General features: G+C 42.8%; 1 protein-coding gene and 1 pseudogene across 1 annotated transcript in view; one reads left to right on the plus strand and one right to left on the minus strand.

The window, feature by feature from the left end:
- nalf2 (NALCN channel auxiliary factor 2) overlaps nt 1–26,637 on the minus strand; it is a 395,372-nt gene that overhangs the window by 362,878 nt on the left and 5,857 nt on the right. The gene's annotated exons all lie outside the window — the stretch shown is intronic.
- LOC121282672 lies at nt 5,637–5,755 on the plus strand (annotated as a pseudogene).

Raw genomic sequence — 26,637 nt, forward strand, 5'->3', positions numbered from 1 at the left:
ATTTAGATGTTGTATACGTGTGTTAAGAAAGGGGAAACCTGGGTTTTCGTTTCACTTTAGAATGTTGCCTTCAAGTCTGTGGGTTTGTTTGTATACCTGCATTTTAATGAGGTTTTATGACCCTTGGAGTAGTGTAGGGATTTAAAACAAAGTGCAAAAAAAACCTGTGCTGCAGCCTAGGGGGCCCACAGAGACAGGGAAAAACAGAAAAACATTATGATTTAGGAGGGCAGGACCATTTTGCAGGAACTGCAAGAACAGGCAGGAAGGGAGATGCAGGAAGTAGGCCCCAAAGAAAGAAGAAAGTCCCAAAAACCAGGGAGTTGGGCAGAAGATGGTCCCAGGAAGACAGTGAAGTCAAGGAAAAAGAGCAGGAATTTGAACTAGCCCTGTTCAGTGGAATTGAAAGTAAGGAGCAGAGGAAAAGGCTCCAAGTTAAAAGACAAAGCTGCGGAGAGCAGAATGAAGGCAAAGCGGGCTTGCGAGAAGCCAGGAGATCCGAGGAGACAGCCAATGGTGACTTGTTACTACGGGCCTGTGAAGCAGTGGTGTTCTGTTGGCATGGCTGCGTATCTGAGAGAGTGTGTAGAAGGCAAAGCACGTGGCATTCCAGGGGAAAGGAACATCAGAAGGAGGGATTGAAACCCTGAAGGTACCCGAGTGGAAGCGTCGTTTGGGAGAAGGTTCCAAAGCGAGTTCTCCGAGGGTGGACATTGGAGACCTTCGTGTGAAAGATGGAGTACAGTGAGACCAATTGGCTCACAATGTGACAAGTATCTGGGGGGAGTTGATGAAGAATCCATAGCATCTGCTTTGAGTGGCATCTGTCACTTGTTTTCAAAGTGTGGGGTGTCCAGCCACAGGTCACCTATTGGTTTACTTGGGCTGTATGCTTACTGTGAACATTAGAGTATAGGATTTCGTAACTTGTGTTATCATTATGCACCTGTATAAATCTGTAAAGGTTTTCTCGTGGGTGAAAGTATTGTAATATAGTTCTTAATTTGCTTGCTTAATAAATGGTTTATTCTTTTGTTAAAAGTTCATCAGCAGACTCTGTGACGCTGTTCAGTAGCCACTCCCCACATTTCTAAACAAAGAATATAAGTTAGGATCTATCAAGCCGGGTTCCACACTGGGATCTGACCCCTGTAGTAGCATCAGCTCGTATCATAACAGTAGATAGAGAAATATTTCCCCTGGTGAGGGAGTCCAGGATAAGGGGACATGACCTTAAAGTTAGAGCCAGGCCATTCAGGGGTGATGTCAGGAAGCACTTCATCACACAAAGGGCAGTGGAAATCTGGAACCCTGTCACCTAAAAGGTTGTTTAGGCTTAGGGGTCAGTTGAAAATTGCAAATCTGAGATTGATAGGCTTTAATTACACATGGTTATCAAAGGTTATGGAAGCAAAACGGGTAGATGGAGTTCCAATTGAACTCCATCTAATTGAATGGTGGAACAGGCTGCAGAGGTTGAATGGCCTACTCTTCAACTTATGTTGCTTCCTATGACTTATCATTATGGGCAATTAATTGATAGAGTTGACAGCCCCTAAGGTTTTTGGCCACACCGATGCCCTTCTGAAGCAGTGTTGTGCTAATTGATATTCCTGTGCTCACATGGTGCTGCATTGATTACTGTTGGTTGCAAGCATCTGCATGAATAATGTTAAAGGACCACTACCTAGGATTTGGGACAGGGTCTTAGAGAGGCCAAAATGATGGACAGAAATCCTTTAGCTAACTCTTTCTCTACAAAGTCATGTGGTATCAAAATAATCCAGAGCAGGTCTGGGAAGATTTTTATTTTGATTTATTTTTCTGCTTAATACTGTGTAATGCCAATAATGCAATGGATGGTGTCTGAGGTACCATAGCTTTCTTGGCACAGGCCTTTCATTGTCAGACAGGGAGGCCTGATCGACTCAGGGCTCTTCAATGTGCGTAGGAAGAGCTTAATACACTGGGAGCCTACATTGACTATAGCGGAGGTTCAATTGTTCCATGAGTTGTTCTTAGCTTCAGCTTGGAGCACCAGGGCAGATATGCAGGCACTTACCACCCATTAACAATATTGGCTGAAGAGAAGGCCAAATTTAAAAAAAAAAACAATTTGCAATTACATAGCACCTCGAATGCAGAAAAAGTTCCAAAGGGCTTCACAATGGCATAATCATATAAAACTGGGTGCAGAGCCATAGAAGGTGATATTCGGAGAGGGCAATCAAAAGTTTGGTTAAAGAGCTACATTTTAATGAGGGTCTTATAGGAGGAGGGGGAGGTGGAGAGGAAGAGGAAGTAAGGGGGGATTTCAGAGTGTGGGACCTGCATGATCAGGGCTCAGCCACTAAAGGGAGATTATTGTTCCAGACCCCGTTCATGCTGTCTCTTAGAAAACAGCTGTTTCTAAGTCCCATCAAACAGCATAAAGGTGGCGATGGGGGTTGGGGGAGGGCATTACACGGTTTAGGCGTAGGTATATCAACAGTGCTAAAATCTGTTTTTCTGACGAAAGCTTTCAACCTAAAACATTAGGATTATTTCCCTGTCCTTTATCCTTCTTGGCTGGAAGTCATTCCTGATTGACCTTAATTGCTTTTAAAAATTTCTTAAGGTTACACCACCTTGCCTTGGTCATTTTATATAATTTTGTAAAGCTACAGAGCTCTTAATAGTCTATGGTTCACATATGGTCCATCTCACTCTGTTACACTGTAAAAGTTGCTAACTTCAAACTCTCATAAAGTATATTGAAATGCCAAACTCTGCAATATCCTCTTTAAAGCTGTTTGGATTTTTTTTTTTTTTACTTACCTTGAACCAGGGCTCAAGTAAATTCAGACTGATAGGTTCTAGGAGCATGTCAGGCACAAAAGCAAATTCTGATTCATTTTGCATCTGTCTGTGTGCCAGAGGGGGAGCCATAAACATTGAATGATTTAACAGGTGTTCAAACTTATGAGGGGTTTTAATAGAGTAAATAAGGAGAGACTTTTCATTGGCATGAGGGTCAGTAACCAGAGGACACAGATTATGGTTATTGGCAAAAGAACCAGGGGGGTAATGAGGAGAATTTTTCTTATGCAGCGAGTTGATATGGTGTGGAATGAACTGCCTGAAAGCTTGTGTGGAAGCAGATTCAACAGTAACTTTCAAAAGAGAATGGGATAAATGCTTGAAAAGCAAACATTTATAGAGCTATGGGGAAAGAGTGTGAGTAATCGGATAGCTCTTTTAAAGAGCCAGCACAATGGGCCAAGTGGTCTCCATCTATGCTGTATGATTCCATGTTAAATTCAGGTTACAGCAAGGGAGACTGGTGCTATTTGAATAGGGATTATTTAAGCTACTGTGAGAGTTGAGTTACAAAGAGTGTGTTTTAAATAGCGTCACCAGGAGGAAAGTCAAGCACTGTGACGTAGAATTCTTTCGCCGCGACTCATACCAATTTTACACCATTGAAAAAGGAGCAGTGCCCACGTGATGGTCTGAAGAGGTATTTACACCAAAATTTCCTTAGGTCAACTTACTTGCATCTTATTTGAGTAATGATTGGCATGTAAAGCAGGTGCAATCAGTGTGAGATGTAACCTTTAAAAGGCTAAACCTGGTGGAAGATTGGGGCGGCGGATAAGTGAGGAGCAGTGCTTGGCTCATTGGTCTGTCAGCTAGCTTGGCTACATGCCCTCGACTTCCCTGAAAGTGAGTTATGCTATTGTTGCACCTTTTAAAATAAAATGTGCTTGCAGAGGGAATTCCGCATGGCTTTCCGGGGCATGTTTGTTTGCATTCCCATTGATGCAAAACACGAATTAACAGCTGGACTAAATGGAAACTCTTTTGCGGCATTTAATAAGACAGTTCAGCCTCCACTCTTCAGAAGCAAATTGAAGGACAACCATGCAAGAGAGACACGTTTGTTTTTTTGCACTTCACCGAAAATCTTAATTTTTATTGTATTCTTAAAACTTTGGGACAGGTGTAGGCCATTCAGCCCCTCAGCCATGCTTCATCATTCAATTAGCTCATGGCTGATCTGCACCTCAACTCCATTTTCTTCCCTTGGTTCTAGATTTCTTGATGACCTTACCTAACAAACATTCAACAGGTTTTTTTTTAATGTCAACAGGTGTTTAGGGCAGACAGCTCCAAATTTCTACTACCCTTTGTGTCCAAAGGTGTCTCCTGATTTCATTCTTGAACAGCCTAGCTCTAATTATAAGTTTTTGTCCCCTTGTGCTTGATTTCCCCACCAAAGGAAATTGTCTCTTTATTTCTACCTTATCAAATCCTTTCAGCACTTTAAGAAACCTCCACCAGATCGTCCCTCAATCTCCTACATGCAAGGAAATGGAAGGCAAATTTATGTAGCCTGTCCTCGTTATCTAAACCTCTAAGCCCAGCACATCTGGTGAACCTGCACTGAATCATCATGCAAAGAATCATAGAATGATTACAAGACAGAAGGAAGAGCTTGGCCTAAATAGCCAAGTGGTTATGGCACTGGCTTTGTAACCCCAAGATCAAGAGTTCAAATCTCACAATGGCAAACTATGAAAAATGTAACTTCATCTGAATAGGAACAGATGGAAATGTGTTTGTACTCGAAAGAGTTACAAGACAGAAGGAGGCCGTTCAGTTTGTAGGCCTGGATTTTCATGCTTGAGGGGGCTAGCGGGAGTTGGAAAAATTCCTGGCTCAGGCACATGTGCCTGAAGAAAAAGTGCCCACAAGGACTCCTTCATTGTCGTGGCGGGGTGGGCTGGAGTCAGGTCAGCTGATCTGGAAAAAAGTTCAGAGAGGCAGCCACAGTGGCTGCTGGGTGTGGAGGTGGGTTGTATAAAAGGCATGTCTTGGTTCTGTGGGACTTTGTCCCTGTTGAAATAAAGCCCTTATCCTTCACATCCCCACACACTTCCCAGGCCACATCCATGCCAATGTATGCCCCCACTATGCCCCATCATGGCCCCTTTGCCATGCCCCCATGGCTCCTCATGCCTGCTATGACAAACTATGCCCTTCCACTCATGCCTCCTCTGACAAGCTATGCCCCCTACCCAACCCAACCATGACCCTTCATGCCCATGATGACAAGCTATACCCCTTCACCCAGCTCCATTACCCCTCATACCCACCATGACAACCTGTGGTACTTCCATTCCCATTGACCCACTATACACTGTATAGAATCAATGAAACATATCATAATAGAATGTGTAAAATAAGCTTTCAAAGAAATGGCCATTCATTCATAACTTTCCACTATGTTAAAAAAATAATAATTTTACTCAAGGGCAATAAAAGCATCAATCACCCAGACCCCTTAAAGTTTCAGTAGCTGAAACTGCAAACACTTGAAACTTCTTAACCTTGTGCAAATAAACATTGTGCAATTGACACCAGAGATCAAGAAGCCAGAGCCATCAATCAAGCAATGTTTGCTTTGGGGCTCAGGTGTTTCAACAGACTAATGATTTTATGGGCTCTCAGCCAAGTGTCATTATGTATTCTTGGCTGAGAGCCTAGACATTCATTGGAGCACTAAAACACCTGAGTGTTTTAAAGAGTTTAAAACAATCTATTTTGTGGCACTTTATCAAGCACTTTTTGTGAGTGCATATACACTATATCAAGCCTAAGGCGATACTAGTCTGAAAACGCCCGATCTCGTCTGATCTCGGAAGCTAAGCAGACTCAGTCCTGGTTAGTACTTGGATGGGAGACTGCCTGGGAATACCAGGTGCAGTCGGCTTTAGGCTTGGCCTAAATAGCCAAGTGGTTATGGTACTGGGCTTGTAACCCCAAGATCAAGAGTTCAAATCCCACAATGGCAAACTATGAAACAACGTAACTTCATCTGAAACAGATGGAAACGGGTTTGTACTCGAAAGAGTTACACTATATCAAAGCTTGGCCTAAATAGCCAAGTGGTTATGGTACTGGGTTTGTAACCCCAAGATCAAGAGTTCAAATCTCACAATGGCAAACTATGAAACAATGTAACTTCATCTGAAACAGATGGAAACAGGTTTGTACTCGAACGAGTTACTGCCGATTTTAGCTTGGCCTAAATAGCCAAGTGGTTATGGTACTGGGTTTGTAACCTCAAGATCAAGAGTTCAAATCTCACAATGGCAAAGCAATGTAACTTCATCTGAAACAGATAGAAATGGGTTTGTACTTGAAAGAGTTACTTTGCTTGGCCTAAATAGCCAAGTGGTTATGGTACTGGGTTTGTAACCCCAAGATCAAGGGTTCAAATCTCACAATGGCAAACTATGAAACAATGTAACTTCATCTGAATAGGAACAGATGGAAACGTGTTTTGCTTGGCCTAAATAGCCAAGTGGTTATGGTACTGGGTTTGTAACCCCAAGATCAAGAGTTCAAATCTCACAATGGCAAACTATGAAACAATGCAACTTCATCTGAAACAGATGGAAACAGGTTTGTACTCGAACGAGTTACTGCCGATTTGAGCTTGGCCTAAATAGCCAAGTGGTTATGGTACTGGGATGGTAACCTCCTTTAAACTTTGTTCTTGGTTTTACAGCTGACCTGAATTAGGGGCTGTGCCTGATTTATCCCAATTTTGTTGATTTGGTTTTCATTTAAAAGATTATCAAGAGATCAAATCTCACAATGGCAAACTATGAAACAATGTAACTTCATCTGCAACAGATGGAAAATGGGTTTGTACTCGAAAGAGTTACAATAATACTATCAAGAGTTCAAATCTCACAATGGCAAACTATGAAACAATGTCACCTCATCTGTATAAACAGATGGAAACGTGTTTGTACTCGAAAGAGTTTCAGCAAGTGACTCGCTTGGCCTAAATAGCCAAGTGGTTATGGTACTGGGTTTGTAACCCCAAGATCAAGAGTTCATTTAAAAGATTATCAAGAGTTCAAATCTCACAATGGCAAACTATAAAACAATGTAACTTCATCTGAATAGGAACAGATGGAAATGTGTTTGTACTTGAAAGATTACACTATATCAACCGTATTACCATCATCACCCATGTCTGTTATCTCATCAAAAAATGGTCAAGTTAGTTAAACATGATGTCTTTAACAAATCCACGCTGACTTTCCTTAATTAATCTACCCTTCTCCAGGTGACTATTAATTTTGTCTAGGGTTATCATTTCTAAAGGTGTATCCACCTCGGAGATTAAACTGATTGGCCTGTGGTTGCTATGTTTATCCTCACATCCTTTTTTGAACAAGGGTGTAACATTTTCAATTCTCCAGTCCTCTGACACCACTCCCATAACTAAGGAGGATTGGAAGATTATGGCAAGCACCTCCACAGTTTCCACCCTTAATTCATTTCAGGTAAAGGGGGTAGACAGGAAATTTGAGTTGAGGGCACAATCAGAGCAGCCATGATCTTATCAAATGGTGGAGAAGGCTCGAGGGGTTGAATGGCCTACTCCTGTTCCTAATTCCTATTTTGCATGTATAGAACCATAGAAATGCTATGACACAGGAAGGGGCCATTCAGCCCATTATGTCTGCACTGACCAAAAAAGAGAAAAATAAAGAAACTAGCCACTCATTTTAATCCCACTTTCCAGCACCTGGTCCATAGCCCTGCAGGTTACAGCACTTCAGATGCAGATCTAGTTGAGTTGAGCAGCATCAAACTACCAATTCGGGCAGTGAATCCCAAACACCTACCAACCTCTGGGTGGAAAAGTTTTTTCCTTATGTCCCCTCTAATCATTCAGCCAATCACCTTAAATCTATGTTATCGCCGGATGCATTCCATCAAGACCTGGTGACTTGCATAGCATTACATAGGATATACAGCACAGAAACAGTCCATTCAGCCCAACCACTCCATCCTGGTGTTTATGCTCTACTTGAGCTTTCGTCTATCTTATCACAATTAAGTCTACCACCATAACTATCTATTTCCTTCTCCCTCAAATGTTTGTCTCATTTCCCCTTAAATGCATCTATACTATTCACTTCAACCACTCCCTGTGGTAGTGAGTTCCACATTCTTACCACTCTTTGGATGAAGAAATTTCTTCTGAATTCCTTATTTGATTTCTTGGTGACTTCTTATATTGATGGCTTCTAGTCATGCTCTTCCCGAGGAGAAGAAACATTCAACTTTAAGTACAGCCAGCCTTTCTGCTACCTCTTCTTTATCAATCTTTAACTCATCAAGTACCTCAACTAGCTCCTGTGAGGAACATATCTTTTTTATTAAGTCTACCACCATAACTATCTATTTCCTTCTCCCTCAAATGTTTGTCTCATTTCCCCTTAAATGCATCTACACTATTCACTTCAACCACTCCCTGTGGTAGTGAGTTCCACATTCTTACCACTCTTTGGATGAAGAAATTTCTTCTGAATTCCTTATTTGATTCTATTGGACTGTTATAAATAAGACTGTTATAAATAACATATCTTTTTATTTTCTGTTGGACTGTGGATTAAAATTACAATGGCTGCAGTTTGAAAGACATATCCGCTGAAACACGATGAGAGATAAATACAATCCTGCAGTTTAGGAACAGAGTGTGCCATGAAAGACAGGATGGTGCCAGAAAAGAGTTCTGGACCAAGGGAGCTGCTTGGCCACAACATTTTAATTGGCTCCTGACCAGGTGACCAAGGTTTTGTGTGAAGGTACTGCAGCTGAATAGCTCCTAGCCTGAAAGGAATAAGACCTAAAACCTCTTACTCCTTTGTGTGGAAGATTCCAGTAATTCCACAATAATAGCTAGCTGGCTTTTTCTCCTCCTATCTCTATAACCTGCTCTCCCGCTCTGAAAACCTCTGTCAAGAGGCAAAGGGCAAAATCACTGTTAGAGACATTGAAAAGCAAGTGCTCAACCAGTGAACTAAATACTGAAAGTGCTGGAAGACCACCTCGTGTCAGCAACAAGAACTGAAAGGAATTTGGAAGGCATCAATCAAAATCAACCCATCAAATTCTGTACTCCGATTGGTGCCATTGAACCGTTTTATCCCAATCTTAAAATCCATGATTTATGTGTCTTATGTGTCTCGTGTGTGTGTATAAGGATTTAAGAAGGGGGTAGAGTTTAAGTTATAGTGTTAGAAGTTAGCAGTTCATATTTCTTTCTTTTGCCACTAGTTAAAGACAATTTGTTCAATAAACAGTATTTCACTTATTAAGTTTACAAACCTGGTGCTTATATTCTGTTAACCTAAGTTAAGCAGTTAGGTAGAATTGGGGCAATCTGATGGTTTGGTCAAACCTTTCACATTTGTCGCAGCTCGGGGAACAGTGGGGCTCGATATTACAGCGCACTATCCCCAAGGGCTTATGACACTCATCTTTCCCTATGAATTTGGCAACATCTTCTTCTTTGTTAAAGATAGGTGCAAAGTACTAATTTTTAATGCACCAAGGTATCTTTCTTTAGGTCCCGTGCCTTAAACCAAATGCAGTACTCCAGATGAGGTCAGGCCAAGGCTCTATCTAACTGAAGTGTAACTTCCTCCCCTTTGTATGCAGCCCCCTTGAGATAAAGACTAATATTCCAGTGGCCTTTTACATGGCTTTTTGTACTTCTCTACTGTTTTATCATGATTTGAGTACTTGGATTTCTAATCCTCTTTGCTCCAACGTTCTTCCTCTTAGAAGGACACTGCACCTGCCTGGTATCCAGCAATATTAATAATAAAGCCACTTCATAAAATACTTTGCTTAAATGAAAATGCCCTGCCAGTGGGCGCCCAGTAGGCCATACATTTGCATGTCCCTTTCGCCATAGCTCTAGCATTGTTGAATGAGCAGGGAGGTACAGGTGTCCCTGGTATCCAGAGTTCTAAAGAAATATTGTGTGTTTCATGACCTCAGAATGTTACAAAGTGCTTGACAGACAATTAAATACTTTTGAAGTAAAGTCAGTGTCATAATGTAGGAAATGCAGCAGCCTGTTTGCACATAAAATTAACACACAAACAGAAATTTAATAATAGCCAGATCTTAATCTGGTTTTAGTGATGTTGGTTGAGGGATAAGTATTAGCCTGCACACTGGGAAGAACTCTTTTGTGCTTCTTGAGCATAGCACCTTTAGGCATTTCATCCACCTGAGGAGGTAGGCAGGATCTTAGTTTAACATTTCATCCAAACAATATTCCAGTGACAGTGCAGCATTCCCGCAGTACTGCATTGGAATGCCAACCTAGGTTTGTGTTCAAGTCTGTAGACTAGGGCTTGAACCCACAGCTTTCCAATGCAGAGGCAAGAGTGCTATCAACAGAACACAACTGACACTTCAGTGACTAAGTATGAAAAATATATATGTATGGAAAAAATTTAAATTAAAAATGGTAAATAAAATCACAGCACATCTTATTTGTGGGAAGTATTTTTCAAAAGTAAATAAAAATAGAATAATGGAACCTCTGTGACATTGCTCATGGGGATAATAATTAAACATTAAATGATTACATAAATAAATAACATGCACCTCAGCTACTACAAGTAGAGATTTGTACCTCTAACATGCCACTCCTAACAGAGTTACATATACTACTCAAAGAGCTATGGTAGGAATATAGCTGTCAGGAGCTAACATGCCTTCCTCTAATATATGAACTCTGAGGGCCCGCTGCACAGCCATTCCCTAACTGTGCATGTGCAGGTAGTAATCTTGTTTGCCTTGACCCTGATACCATCAGCTACAATTCCCAGGAGCAGTCCTTAACAAGATTGCTGTGATCTACTCCTCCTCCACCTGCACACTTTTTTCCGTAGCCTGTGCCTAGTTCCTGGCTACAGTCTCTCCTTGTGGTCATGGTGAAGTGACAGGAAGTGGAGTGCAGGAGGGAAAAATTTTGCGGAAACAAGCAGGAACGAAGATGTAAAACTGAAGAGTAAGAAGGGCAATGTGAGAAGGCATGAAGGAGGAGAAGAGAAAAAGTGAAAGAGGAGTAAGTCAAAAGCAGTGACACCCACATCTACTACTTATTTCAGGAATTCGGGAAATAGGGAGAGTGAGTAAAGATAGAAGGAGACGGGCATTTATGGAGAGGGAGAGAGAAAGGCAGCTGAAAGAGAAATGTATGCATAAAGAGCCTGGCGAGGGTAGGCCTTAAAAGTGCACCTTTTTTTGCCAATCCTGTAAAATCAGTGATCATATTAATCAATTTCATCTGGAAGGCAGCATCTGACCAAAATACACAAACAAAAATCAGATGGTAATGGATTCAGTTCACAGTAATAATCAGCTTAAAGTGAAAGATGAGACATGCCTGCTGAAAAGACAAGGTGCTGGATTTTTCTCGTCCTCCCTTCGACTAACATGAAAATAATTTATCAAAAGATTCCAAAATCAACAGCAAATGTTGATATTCTATTTGTCAATGGCATATGATTTGAGGATTTCCTGGGCATACTGTTGTATTACTGATTTACAAAGTGGGCTACAAACATACAAAAGCATATTTACACCCAGTAAGGTCCACTGTTGTATAAATGTCACATCGTGTGACACTCTATATTTACAGATGCTAAAATATCATTAATGTTTTTATGCACCAGACATCTTCAACTTCTATTTTATTTATTTATTTTTTTTATGATAGAGCATTGGACTTTTCTTCTTACATTCATACCTGAGACATCACAGAAAGGCTGTGGTGCATGTGGGCTACGATGCTTTGCTGCCCTGCAAAGCAGCATATATTAGGGCTACTTCTCATTACGTAATTTTATCACTGCAGCTCTTCAAACAATTTTGCACAGAGCCACCAATCATTCACTTAAAGGGGTAATGTTGTCTGATGTAGAAATCACACCCAAAACTGATCCTATCATGAGATAATTGACACTAGACAATTAATTCAAAGCTATTGGCCCTGATTTTGCACAACAGGCAAAACTGAGGTTATACTGGCCCAAAGGGCTGGCACGCACCTGTACCCATAGCAACGTGGACAAGATGTGACAGATTTTGCCACACAAACCCATTGCTTCTTTTTAAATAGGTTACAGGCACAGGAAAGGCTTGTACGGAGAACACGGTTGAAGATTGCAAAACCCAGCAAAGGCAATTGCTCCTGAGGAGCTGCAGGAGAAAAGACTTGGGCGAGGATATTAATGTCTGTGAGCGGGGGCGGGGGGGGGGGGGGGGGGGGGGGGGGGGGGGGGGGGGTGGGAGGGCCGGTGAGTAAAATGATGCGGGATGATGTTGGGCGGAACTCCTGACATCACCCCGCCTCATTTCTGTTTTCAGGTCAGCGGGGGCGCAGCCGAATCCGCTGTGTGCCCGCTGACCTGTCAAGGGCCAATTGAAGCCATTTAAAAACTAATTGAAGTAGCTAAGGGACCTGCCCGTGCAACCTTAAAGTTGCCGGGCAGGCCGGGAGCCCTGGCGGGCTTCAGAAAAAGCATGAAAATGTAATAAAAGTTTAATTAAAAGTGATGGAAATGTCCCAACTCATGTGACAGAGGGGACATGTCAGGGAAATTTTATTTTTGTACATTGACGATTTTTAAATTTGGCGCCGATTTCCCTGAGGCAGCACTTAGCCTCAGGGAGGTGAATACGCTCTATCTTGCGCATGCATGAAAGAGCGCACTCTCGGCTGAGTGAATCTCACCCCCCCCCCCCCACCCGCACAGGGAGCGCATAACGTTTCCTGGCGGACATCATGCTGGGCGGGCATTAATTGGCCCGCCCATGTAAAATGACGGCGCGCCCCCAGTTGGGGGCGCTGATCAGAGGCTCCCCTGCATGCACCTGCTCCTGCACTTCCCCCCCCAACGGGGGGGAAAATTCTTCCCTTCCATTTGTATAACACCTTTTGTGCCACAGGATGTCCCAAAATGCTTTTCAAGCAATGGAATACTTTTGAAGTGTAGTCACTGTTGCAATGTTTGAAGTATGGCAGCCAGTTTATGCACAGCAAGCTCCCACAAACAGCAATCTGATAATGACCAGATAATCTGTTTTTGTGTTGTTGATTAAGGGATAAGCATTGACCAGGACATCAGGGATAACTCCTCCGGTCCTCTTCAAAATAGTGCATGGGATAAGAGGGCCTTGATTTAACATCTCATCCAAAAGACAACACCTCTAATAGCACAGCGCTTCCTCAGTCCTGTTAGCTTTCTAATTTTTCTATTCAAGTCTTGGGCTGGGACTTTTATCTCAGAGGCAAGATCACCACCAACTCAGCCACGGCTGAAATCAGTGAAAAACTGTTGGTGGCAGAAAAATGGACTAATTGTTCACAGTATCGTTGCTGCTTTTGATGCTCAGAGCTGGAGAACATGCTACAGGAGGTGCATCAATGGAGGAGGACTTTTTCTTTGGGGTTCATGTCCACTCTCCAAGAAAAGCACAGATTCCAGCTGGATAGAAGGACATTGCCAACCAAGTTAATGCAGCCAACCAATTCCTTTCTGCCAGGGAAATGGAAGACAAATTTATGTAGCCTGTCCTCATCATCTAAACCTCTAAGCCCAGCATATCTGGGGAAGCTGCACTGAATCATGCAATGAATCATAGAATGATTACAAGACAGAAGGAGGCCGTTCAGTTTGTGGGCCTGGATTTTCATGCTCGAGGTGGGTAGCGGGAGTTGGAAAAATTCCTGGCTCAGCGCACCCGCCTCAGGACTGCCCACGAGAACGGAATTTTCAACGTGGTTGGGGGGTGGTGGGTTGGCCGGATGTGGGTTGGAGTCAGGCCAGCTGACCTGAAGAAAAGTTCGGAGAGGCAGCCACAGGGGCTGTTGGATGCAGAGGCCAGCTGTTTAAAAGGCCCGCCTCAGTTCTGTGGGACTTTGCCCCAGTTGAAATAAAGCCCTCATCCTTCACGGCCTCTCACCCCCCACACACTCCCCTTGCCCCATCCATGCCAGTTTACACCTCCATCTACCCCTCTACCTTCTCAACCTGTCTGCAGTCTTTGACACGGCTGACCACACCATCTTCCTCCGAAGCCTCTCACCATCGTCCAGCTAGTGGGGCTGCTCTCACCTGTCTAATCATAGCCAGGGAATAGATGGCAATGGCTTCTTTTCCTGTTCTTGCTCCATTCCCTCTGGTCGCTCCCCAATGATCTAGTCTTGACCCCTCCTGCTTATCATCTATATGCAGCCTCTCGGCAACATCATCCGAAAATACAGCATCAAAGAACAAGAACAAAGAAAAGTACAGCACAGGAACAGGCCCTCCGGCCCTCCAAGCCTGCGCCGATCATATTGCCCGTCAACTAAAACATTTTGCACTTCCGGGGTCCATATCCCTCTATTCCCATCCTATTCATGTATTTGTCAAGCTGCCTCTTAAACACCACTATCGTACCTGCTTCCACCACCTCCTCTGGCAGCGAATAGCAGACACTCACTATCCTCTGCGTAAAAAACTTGTCCCGCACATCTCCTCTATAGTTTTCTCCTCTCACCTTAAATCTATGTCCCCTAATAATTGACTCTTCCACCCTGGGAAAAAGCTTCTGACTATCTACTCTGTCCATGCCACTCATAATTTTGTAAACTTCTATCAAGTCGCCCCTTAATCTCCGACGCTGTAGTGAGAACAATCCGAGTTTCTCCAACCTCTCCTCAAAGCTAATAACCTCCAGACCAGGCAGCATCCTGGTAAACCTCCTCTGCACCCTCTCCAACACCTCAATATCCTTCTGGTAATGTGGTGACCAGAATTGCACACAATATTCCAAATGTGGCCTAACCAAGGTTCTATACAGCTGCAGCATGACTTCCCAGCTTTTATACTCAATGCCCCTGCCGATGAAGGCAAGCATGCCATATGCCTCCCTGACTACCTTATCCACCTGCATTGCCACTTTCAGTGACCTGTGGACCTGTACATCCAGATCCCTCTGCCCATAGATGCACTTAAGGATTCTGCCATTTACTGTATAATTCCTGCCTGTATTAGACCTTCCAAAATGCATTATCTCATATTTGTCCAGATTAAACTCCATTAGCCATTTCTCCGCCCAAGTCTCCAACCGATCCATATCCCGTTGTATCCTTTGACAATCCTCTTCACTATCTGCAACTCCTCCAACCTTAGTGTCGTCTGCAAACTTACTAATTAGCCCGGTTACATTTTCCTCCAAATCATTTATGTATACTACAAACAGCAAAGGTCCCAGCACTGATCCCTGCGGAACTCCACTAGTCACAGCTCTCCATTCAGAAAAGCACCCTTCCACTGCTACCCTCTGTCTTCTATGACCAAGCCAATTCTGTATCCATCTTGCCAGCTCACCTCTGATCCCATGCGACTTTACCTTCTGTATCAGTCTGCCATGAGGGACCTTGTCAAAGGCCTTACTGAAATCCACGTATATAACATCCACTGCCCTTCCATCGTCGATCATCTTTGTCACTTCCTCGAAAAACTCGTCAAGTTAGTGAGACACGACCTCCCCTTCACAAAACCATGCTACCTCTCAGTAATATGCCCATTTGCTTCCAAATGGTAGTAAATCCTGTCACGAAGAATCTTCTCCAATAACTTCCCTACCACTGATGTACGGCTCACCGGCCTGTAATTTCCTGGATTATCCCTGCTACCCTTCTTAAACAATGGAACAACATTGGCCATTCTTCAGTCCTCTGGGACCTCACCCGTAGCCAGTGAGGATACAAAGATTTCTGTCAAGGCTCCAGCAATCTCCTCCCTTGCCTCCCTCAGTACTCTGGGGTAGATCCCATCTGGCCCTCGGGACTTATCCACCTTAATATTCTTCAAGATGCTTAACACCTCTCTTTTTTGATCTCAACATGATCCAGGCTACCCACACACTCTTCCCTAGACAAATCGACCGCTAAGTCCATCTCTTTGGTGAATACTGATGAGAATTATTAATTTAGTATCTCTCCCATTTCTTCTGGCTCCACCCACAGATTCCCACCTCTGTCCCTGAGTGGGCCTACCCTTTCCCTGGCTACCCTCTTGCTTTTTACATATGCATAAAAGGCTTTGGGATTTTCCTTAATCCTGGTTGCTAGTGACTTTTCATGACCCCTTTTAGCCCTCCTGACTCCTTGATTAAGTTTCTTCCTACTTTATTTATATTCTCCATGGGCTTCATCTGTTCCCTTCTAGCCCTTACGAATGCTTCCCTTTTCTTTTTGACTAATCTCATAATATCCTTCGTTATCCAAGGTTCTTGAAATTTGCCATGCTTATCCTTCATCCTAGCAGGAACATGCTGGTCCTGAATTCTTATCAACTGACGTTTGAAAGCCCCGCCACATGTCAGTTGTTGATTTGCCCTCAAACATCCACCTCCACTCTAGATTCCTCAGTTCCTGCCTAATATTGTTATAATTTGCCTTCCTCCAATTAAGCACCTTAACCCGAGGACTCCTGTTAGCCTTATCCACTAGTACCTTGAAACTTACTGAATTATGGTCACTTTTCCCAAAATGCTCCCCTGCTGAAACCTTGACCACCTGGCCGGGTTCATTCCCTAATACCAGGTCCAGTATTGCCCCTTCCCTAGTTGGACTATCTACATATTGTCTCAGAAAGCCCTCCTGGATGCACCTTACAAATTCTGCACCATCCAAACCCCTAATACTAAGCGATTCCCAGTCAATATAGGGAAAGTTAAAAACACCCACCACAACAACCCTATTGCTCTTACATCTTTCCAAAATCTGCCTATATGACTGTTCCTCAATCGCCCACCGGCAATTGGGAGCCCTATAGTAAACCTCCAACATTGTGACTGCACCCTTCCTATTCCGGAGCTCTACCCATATTGCCTCGCTGCATGAGCCCACCGAGGTGTCCTCCTGTCATACAGCTGTGATATTCTCCTTATCCAGCAGTGCAACTCCCCCACCTCTACAAAAACAGAATTACCTGGAAAAACTCAGCAGGTCTGGCAGCATCGGCGGAGAAGAAAAGAGTTGACGTTTCGAGTCCTCATGACCCTTCGACAGAACTTGAGTTCGAGTCCAGGAAAGAGCTGAAATATAAGCTGGTTTAAGGTGTGTGTGTGGGGGGCGGAGAGATAGAGAGACGGAGAGGTGGAGGGGGTTGGTGTGGTTGTCTTCTCGCATTGAAACAAATGCATTTCAGACCCCCAGTCCCACAGTGTTCAATAATTTCCCTCTGCCTGCCCTTCCTCTTAGTCCTACTGGCCATATTCACTGGTTCCCAGTCATTTATTTCACCTGCTGACCTATTGCTCTGGTTCCCACCCCCCTGCCATACTAGTTTAAACCCTCCCGAGTGACACTAGCAAACCTCGCAGCCAGGATATTGGTGCCCCTCCAGTTTAGATGCAACCCGTCCTTCTTGTACAGGTCCCACCTCCCCCGGAAGAGATCCCACTGATCCAGATATTGGAAACCCTCCCTCCTACACCACCTGTTCAACCACGTGTTCAGCTGCACTATCTTCCTATTTCTAGCCTCACTGGCACGTGGCACAGGGAGTAATCCTGAGATTACAACCCTAGAGGTCTTGTTTTTTAACTTTCTGCCTAACTCCCTGAACTCCTGCTGCAGGACCTCGTCACTCTTTCCACAAGTATGTTGACGACACCTCACCTGCTCACAATAATCAGCTCTCAACCTTTCTAAATTGTCAGACTTCTTGTCCAACATCCAATAGAATATGAGCAGAAATTTCCTCCCATTAATATTGAGATTAAACAATGCCTCAATTTTAAAATCCTTGTTTTCAACTTTCTCCATGGCATCTCCCATCCCTATCTCTCTAATCTCTCTTAGGCTTACATCCTTCCAAGACATCTGTGCTGCTCCACTCTGGCCCCAACTCTTGAGCATCCCCAATTTAAATTTTTCCAATATTAGTGCCTGTGCCTTCAACTGCTTAGACCTTAAGCTCTGGAATTCCCTCCCTAAACCTTTCTGCCTCTCTACCATGCTTTCTTCCTAAAGACACCACTTAAAATCTACCCCTTTGACCAAGCTTTTAGTCATCTACCCTAACACCTCCTTATGTAGCTTGCTGTCCATTTTTTTTTATAATGTGACATTTTATTGTGCTAAAGGTGCTTTATAAACACAGGTTGTTGTCAGAAAAATATGTGCTGCTATCAAAAGCAAAGCAAAGTGTGAGTGTTTCTTATGGATCTAATCAGCCATGGCACATGCCTGCCTCACCCTCTGAGACCTGTTGTGCACAATGAACTTTTTCCCACTTTTTCATTGTGCTTCAACTGCATGCATACCTTCTTGAAGTGAAGGTAGCAGCCAAGGAGAACTCAATAGCTGTGGAGTAATCCAGGATGAAGTGCTGCTCGGCTGTGAGGTGCTGTACCCATGCGGCCTGCAGCCATACACACAGAGAATAGCCCCCTTTCTCCTCAGAACTTTATGCCCTTCAAATAATGTTGGCACTATGGACTGCTACGCGATGAAGCATGATGTCTCTCTCCCAGATAGTGGTCATTGAGACACAAGGTGAAGTTTCTGTGGTCAGATGCCACCTGAACATAACTGAGCACAAATCCTTTCTCTTCCTGAAAGCCAAGGGGTTGACACAAAATAGACCTGATGCCACTTGGGTACCACATGTGACTCCTTGTATTTGATGAAATCCTGCCATCTGGTGAAAGCGGCTCATCCTGCCCACTTGATGTTTCCTTTCTACCAGAAAAGCAATATGCATGTTTTGCCACTTACAAACATAGCAGCTGTCAATTCTCTGATACGTGTGCACACTGCAGAATACCTGATAAGGCAGATGTCCCCAGGGGTGTCTTATAAGGATGTATTTCTATGAAAGATTCATGCAATGCGAACTCCTTGTTCTATGGAATATAACAGGCATGTATATGGACCTGCCAACATCACAGCATTTTTGAAATGGCACAGACCACTGATTCGAAAATTGGACATTCAGGCGCACGCCTGATTTTTCGAACCAAAGGTTGCAGGGTTTGAGACGCCAGTGTTGGCACAGATCCTCACAGGACGTACCCTATAATCTAAATGTAAACTTCACTCTTATGCTTAATAACCTTCTGCAAACATTTGTGATAACTTTATTATTTTATAAATAGCCGATAAATCCTAAGAATGACGGGTACAAGAGAAACACAGCAGTGCATGTAGTGTGCTCTTCTTGAGGGTAGCACAATGTCACAATGTTAATTCGGATTTTTTATGTTTGATAGATACATATATAAATATAAATTAATCATTTGGTTGTACAGAACTTGAGTATTGCTGAAAAAATACATTTTGTCGAAGCTTTTTGTCTTGCACTCATCAGGACATTTGCAAGAATACCAATGTCAGGGGAAGCAACAACTTTATACTGTATGAGAACAGAGTGCTGATTGGTTGGTAAGTGGACTCTTCTTGCTAGAGACGTTGCCATGGAGACTGCAACAGTTAATGGTGACTGACAGTCAAGTGCCAAGCATTGCTTGAAATTTTAAGCAAGGCAGTTTGACTCTGTTTGGTCAAGGCATTGCCCTGAGGAATGAAACAGTGAATGGCTATCACTTACTTTGTTTAGCTAAAACAGACACAATGGGCGGGTTTTTCCACACCCGCCCACCGTCGTGATCTTCTGGTCCCGCCGTAAGTCAGTGGACTTCTGGCTGGGGCGCCGTTTCACCCGTGGGGGGTCCCACCCGCGACGGGGGTGGAAAACCCTGGCCAACATGTACACATAGGGCTTCATTTTGCCGTCGGCGAGCAGGGGGGCAGGGCCCGCTCACCGACGCACAGATTGACGCGGGATGACTTCACCCTGCCCCAGGTAAATTTTCAGGAAGGCGGGGGCACAGCCAAATGGCCAATTGAGGCCATTGACAGGACCATTAAAACAATTAAAGGACCTGTCCATCTAACCTTAAGGTTGGCGGGCAGGCCAGGAGCCCCGGCGGCAACTAGAAAAAACATGAAACCTCATCCACCAGCGGGATGAGGTTTCATGTAGGGTTTAAAAATCTTTAGTAAATTTATTAACATGTCCCATCTCATGTGACATTGTCACATGGTGGGGGGGGGGGACATGTTAAGGATTTTTTTATTTTTCTATTTTTAATGTTTGAACAAGTTTCAGCGATCTCCCTGAGGCAGCACTTAGCCTCAGGGAGATGTGCGCTCTTTCGGGCACATGCGTGAAAGAGCGCACTCTCGCATTTGAGGAATTTCCCCGCCCCCCCTCCCCCACCTGCACAGGAAGTGCATAGCGCTTCCCACTGGGCTTTACGCTGGGCGGGCCTTAATTGACCCACCCACGTTAAATGGCGGTGGGGCCCGCTTCTCCGCCGGGGATCGGCTCTCCGCCTGCCAGAGATTGGGATGGGCCCGTCTGCCCGGTAGGCAGGAAGTTCTGCCCATAGTCTTTCTGACTGTAAAGAACAGGGCCCTGTGTATTAACATATGTAGCATTCAGTATATGCAAATGCGCCACACTGCAAGCCTGGCTGACAATCTTAAATTGGTTGTCAGCGTAATTTTTAGCGCACTGAGGATTATTTAGCAAATGTTGCCTAATTGCAGAATCACATCTAATGTTGGACACTGTGTCTTGAGTTTTGCAAGCACGAGCTGGTTTGGTGCGGTCTGTACCTTTCAGTTGTGAACAGCAAAAGGGACATGCTGTTTGATACAATCCGCCCGTCTTTGGGATGTATGGTCTATGTACCTAGCATCACAATGGCACTGAAATTCATGTACCACATTACTCAATTGTGTGATAGAAAGAACGTCTTTTTGGCTTGATGGCAGCATCCTGTAAGTGGCGAATACCACTTGTGTTACTACTGCAGAGTAGCAGTGTGAAACAGCTAGCTTCACCTGTCGCTCAAATACTTGAGATACCTTACCTTCCAGGAAATCTGAAGTCAACTGGGCATTTTTCAGGGCTGCAAGTGATGGCCTTAGGCCCATTCATAAGTTTGCACAATATACAGCGCAAAATGATCAAATCAGGGCAGCTATGACCCCGCAGGATGTCTTTGATGTGCCCTATTTCAGCATCAAGCTTGCATGGCGAGCAAATGGATTGGGCCCAATTTACGAGGTTGCCGATAAGGCCAATCTCATAGTGCATGGAACTGTAAAAATCCCAACACATGTTTGACTAGTGAAAGTAGGCTTGCAGTATTGGTCATTAAATGTGAATAAGAAAGCAAAGGATTGTGAAAAGTGATTTGCTCTATCAATCTCACTCGTTCAATACCCCAAGGAAAATAAATAAAGAAAAATAACTTTCATTTAGGTAGCACTTTTCACAACCATAGGCCATTCCAAAGTGCTTCACAGCCAATGAAGTGCTTTTGAATTGTAGTCACCATTATAATATTGGAAAAGCTGTCACCAATTTACACACAACAATGGGATAGTGACAAGATTAGCTGCTTTTTTATGAGATGTTTGGTCGTCTTGAGGTTGTGAAAGGTGCCATACATATGCAAGCCTTTTTTAATTTTATTTGATACGTTGAATAAGTAAAATTTATGGGATAAGCCTCTTTATCCAATCTCAAGCTTTTGAACACACACTCTTCTCCAAAATAGCATCTTGGAGACTCTTCTGTTCACCTGACAGAAAACAGGTGGGGCCTTGGTGAAGTGCCTCATCCCAAAGGTATCCTCAAGTAATGCTATTGACTTCCTGTGCAAAAGCTCTGCAAACCTTTCTCCTGTCTCCTAGAAGACAGTGAAGCAAAATTCCACTGTATCTATTTACATTTCTAATACTTCAACCTGGCCTGTTGCTTTCCACAGATGGCACTTGCACAGCCGCAGCAGGGCAGCAACCATTGTGTTTCATGCAGTAATCTTGGTCTGTACTTATCTCTATAAATTACAGTCCCATTCCAAATACTTATCCCAGCATGAACTGCTTTTGATGGGAATCAATTCCACATAGTTACTATTCTTTTGGGAAAAGGATATGCTTCTCTGTATTTCTGAGTAAAGCATGCTAATATATTTATGTGTTCCCTACTTATGTATCACAGTGCAAATTAAATTAAATTAAATTAAATTAGAGGTGTCAGCTGTGGCTCAGTTGGTGGCAATCTTCCCTCTGTGTCAGAAGGTCATACGTTTAAGTCCCATTCCAGAGAGGTGAGAATGCAAATCTAGGCTGACAATCCACTACAGTAGTGCTGGAGTGCTGCACTGGGTGTTATGTCACCTCTCGGATTAGATGTTAAACTGGGGTCCTGCCTTCTCTCTAAGATGGACCCAAAAGATCCTTTGGCACTATTTTGAAGAATAGTGAAGTGTTATCCCTGGAATCCTGACTGATACTTATCCCACAATCAACACTAGAAAAACAAATTATCTCAAACTTTTCTGTTGTGTGCAAATTGACTGCTGCCTTCCTTATATTACAACAGTGACTACACTTTAAATTATTTCAATGGCTCTGAAGCACTTTGAAACATCCTGCAGTTCTGAAAGGCATTAGATAAATGCAAGTTTTTCTTTTATATAAACTGTTCACATCTGTATCATCTACTTGCATACTGCTGACAAGGGGGAGATGCAGAGTTTGGGTAAGTGTTATACAGATACAGAAACATACTGTGAACATTTACATGCAGAGTGGATGTGAATAGTGTTAGTCTTGGCTCAATGATAGTACTGAATCAGAAAGTTGTTGGTTCCTGCCCCACTCCAGGGACCAAAGCACAGGACCTGAGATGGCACTTCAGTGCACTGCTGTGTGAATGCTGCACTATCTTTCCAATGAGATATTAAATCAAGGCACATTCTGCCTTCACAAGTGGACATAAAAGATCCTGCGGCATTATATTTAAGAGCAGGAGAGTTATCCTGGTATCCTGACCAATATTTACCCCTCAACCAACATCAATAAAAACAGACGAACTGTTCACTATCATGTTGATGCTTGTGGGACATTGCTGTGCGCAAACCGGCTGCTGCGTTTTCTAAATTACGACAGTTACCATGCTTCAAAAATACTGAATTGATTGCTATGCACTTTGACGCTTTCTGTCATTTTGTCAATGGATGAGGGTTCTTGTTACCAGTACATACTGGGAAAATTGGTCGGATACAGTGAGATAGTTGGTAGGAGACAGGCCTGGCCAGAATGAGGGTGACAATAAGCGAAAGTGAAGGGGAGAAATTCAATGTTTCAAACAGGTAATACTGAAGGCGTGTGGTTGATCAGTGATTTGACAGATGGTGATGGGTTGAGTATAGATGAAATGCGTGTGGCAAAAATAAAGGTTGACATGCAAAACATATTTTTAATCTTAAATCTTATTCTAAGATGAAAATTGACACAGAAACACTGGAGGTAATTTAGACTTCTAAACAAAGAGCAGTTTCAGGGAGAAAGACTTATTAGAATATCTGCCAGTCAAAAAGAGATAGTCCAGTCAATACCTAAATGCACAACTAATTGAAAATCGTCATGCACTGTCCTGTACCCCTGCCTCCACCAGATAATCAATAAATCAATTTAAAAGCTCTGCACACTATACAAAGAGTACACCAAGGGAAATACAGACCTTCTCTGCTTTATCATGGCAGGTAAGCAGTGTATTTTTTTAAAAAAGGTTTTTATATTAATGTTCAAACTCTATCTCTTTACAAGTTTAGAAGGTATTTGCACCTCTTGCCTAAGCAGATCCTTCGAGGAAAAGCTGGCACCCTCATGCAATGCTTGACTCAGCCAGTATTTCACAGTGCATAATTATCCCAGCTCACCTGCTTTCTTCCCCCAAGGGAGCACAAAGCAGTGCCGCTGCAAATGTTAAAAGGAGTCAGCACTCTGAGAGTCAGCACTATTGACTCTTCAGGTGACCACCTCCTCCCAAAACGGGCACATGAGACAGTTCCAGTAGACAGGTTCAAGCAAAGACTTGTTCCGGGTCCAGAGAGGCAAGTTGAGGAATGGTGTGAGCCCAGGCTATTAACAACAGCAATTAGAATTTAGCAAGATAACTACAGAAGTTTACAGCACAGGTAGAGGCCAAATGAAGGATCTTGTCTGTGCTGGAAAACACTGACAGACATGATAAGATAGATACAATTAAATATGGGCTGCGCGTTCTATGGGAGACATACAAATCTGTACTTTTCTCCCCTTTCAATGAAAACACAAAAGTAATGTTACTAATGTTAGTTTTTCTTTGCATAGTCTCCACAGGTACTATTGTTTCAATAAAAGCTTTCTTTGCTCCTATGATTATTGCGCTGGCTTTGCATTCAGCGTGATCTCTTGACCTCCAAGAGGAAATACTTGCAAAATCATGGCCAATTGAGCCATGGGAAGGGAAAAAGTAATACAAAAAAAAGGATGCGAAAGAAAAGGATGGACGTTGAAAAAGGAGAAAAGAAGAAAAATTCTTGATACAAGCCAGTCACCTCCTGTGGCCCACCTTTTGCTGGTTTATATTTATGTTTTTGGCATTTTAAATATATGGCTTGTGACTGAAAATTTGACATCTAGGATTTGTCCAGTGTTGACAGCTTTGCTAATGTGTCCATTTTAGACTGTGTTTTCAGACTGACTTGTAGAGTCAGCCAAATGTCTGCAAAAGCCATGTTTATGCCCTTTTAAAAGAGAATATAAATATTATAGCTTATGGAGCTATAGGGTTATAATGACACAGAAGGGGGCCATTCAGCCCATCAAGTCCATTTTGGCTCTCTGTAGAGTGATCCAATCAATCCCATTCCCCTGCTCTTTTCCTGAAACCCTTAGTTTATTCCTCTCATGTGCCCCTCCAATTTCCTTTGAAATCATTCATCTTCTCTGCTTCCACCACCCTCATCGGCAACAAGTTCCAGATCACTACCACTCACTGCATAAAACAATGCTTCCTCACATTGCTCCTGTATCTTTTACCTAAAGCTTTAAATCGGTGTCTCCTAGCATTAGTAACATCAGCTAATGGTAATAGCTTTTCTTCTTCTACCTTATCTAAACTTGTCATAATTTTATACACCGCAATCAAATCTCCCTTCAATCTCCTTTGCTCCAAGGAGAACAGCCCCAGTTTCTCCAGCCTAATCTCATAGCTAACTTTCCTTACCCTTGGAACCTTTTTGGTAAACCTCCACTACACCGTCTCAAGGACCCTTACATCCTTCCTAAAGTTTGGTGACCAGAGCTGGACACAATACTCTAGTTGTGGCCTAACCAGAGCTTTATAAAAGTTCACCATAAGCTCTCTGCTTTTCTGCTGAACACTTCTATTTACAATGCCAAATATCTCATTTGCTTTGCTAATTACTCTCTCAATATATCATGCCACTTTCAAAAAATCTATGCACATGAACCCCAGGTCCCTCTGTGCCGATACAATTTTTAGAACTGTGCCATTAAGTCTATATTGTCTTTCCCTATCCCTGCCAAAATGCACCACCTCACACTTATCCATATTAAACTTCATCTGCCTCCTGCCTGCCCATGCCAGCCTATCTATGCTTGCAAAATGTTTCTTCAGTTCTTAGTGGTTTTTTTACCTAGCAACACAAAAACTAGTATTCTCCTTTATTACTCTTTCACATTGCCCCTTTAAGTCTAATTATCTTAAGCTTGAAAATAAACCAGCCTTTAGTAGACGAGAGCTCCATTCTGTTCTACCTTGACATGGCACGAAGTGACTTTACAGTTCCCCATGTGAGTCTCCGCCATTCTTGGGAAGCACACAGTAGAGGCGACATACTCCTTCACAGTAAGAGATGGAGAAAACACACCTAATGGGCCCTCTAGTTCACTTATTAGGAGGAGAAGAAAGAATATTGTCAGAAACCCATCAGCAAGTCATCTACCTGCCCCTCCTCTTTAGCTGAAGAAAGTTTGTGATATTGACGCTAACAAATTGGAGGAATGGGTGAATGGGAGTAAAGTTGCCTTAATTAAAATTGGAGCCTTTAAGACTTCACATCATACTGATAGAACCTTTGAAGAAATAAAGTAATTCTATCAAATCCACAGTAGAAGATAATGCTGCTTCTCAATTGTACAAGAATCAAACAGTATGCTAGGGTTGGATATGAGGACAAACTGTCGCACAAATTCACAAGGATGTTATTCATGATCTGATATGGCCCATTTTAAATCGCAATAATATAGCACACCACCAATTAATTAGAATGCAATTGATTTTGCATTTTAATTGACAGGGCATCAAATAATTGACAATTTGTCTTTTCATAATGCCACACAATACAAACAATACAGTGTGGCACATAGTCATTATTTTTCATAGTACATTGTTGAACACTGTAATTATTGGGCATTGGATAGTACTGTCCACTGCTAGTTTTGGATACATACTATCCTAAATATGAGTACTACTGGATACAGTATAAGAGCACACATAGACAAAAGAACTAACTTGCAATTATATAGAACCTTTCACATTCTCAGAATGACCCAATTACTGACTAGAGGGATAAATTTGGCCAGGACAAATGGGCAATATGAATACAGACAGTGTTATGCACATAACCATTTAAGTTATTTATATCTTATTCACAGTTAACTGTTTAGAATAAGATAAACAAAATCTTAATGTATCATATCTGCAATATATATTCAGGACTACAACAATTTTCATTTATATAGTGCCTATAACATGTTGCAAAGCACTTCACAGGTAGAGAGGCAGAGGTTTGCATTGGATATTCCAGCACTTAGCACATGAGGTA

Source organism: Carcharodon carcharias, chromosome 9 (genome assembly GCF_017639515.1).
Source record: "Carcharodon carcharias isolate sCarCar2 chromosome 9, sCarCar2.pri, whole genome shotgun sequence".
Classification (NCBI taxonomy): domain Eukaryota; kingdom Metazoa; phylum Chordata; class Chondrichthyes; order Lamniformes; family Lamnidae; genus Carcharodon; species Carcharodon carcharias.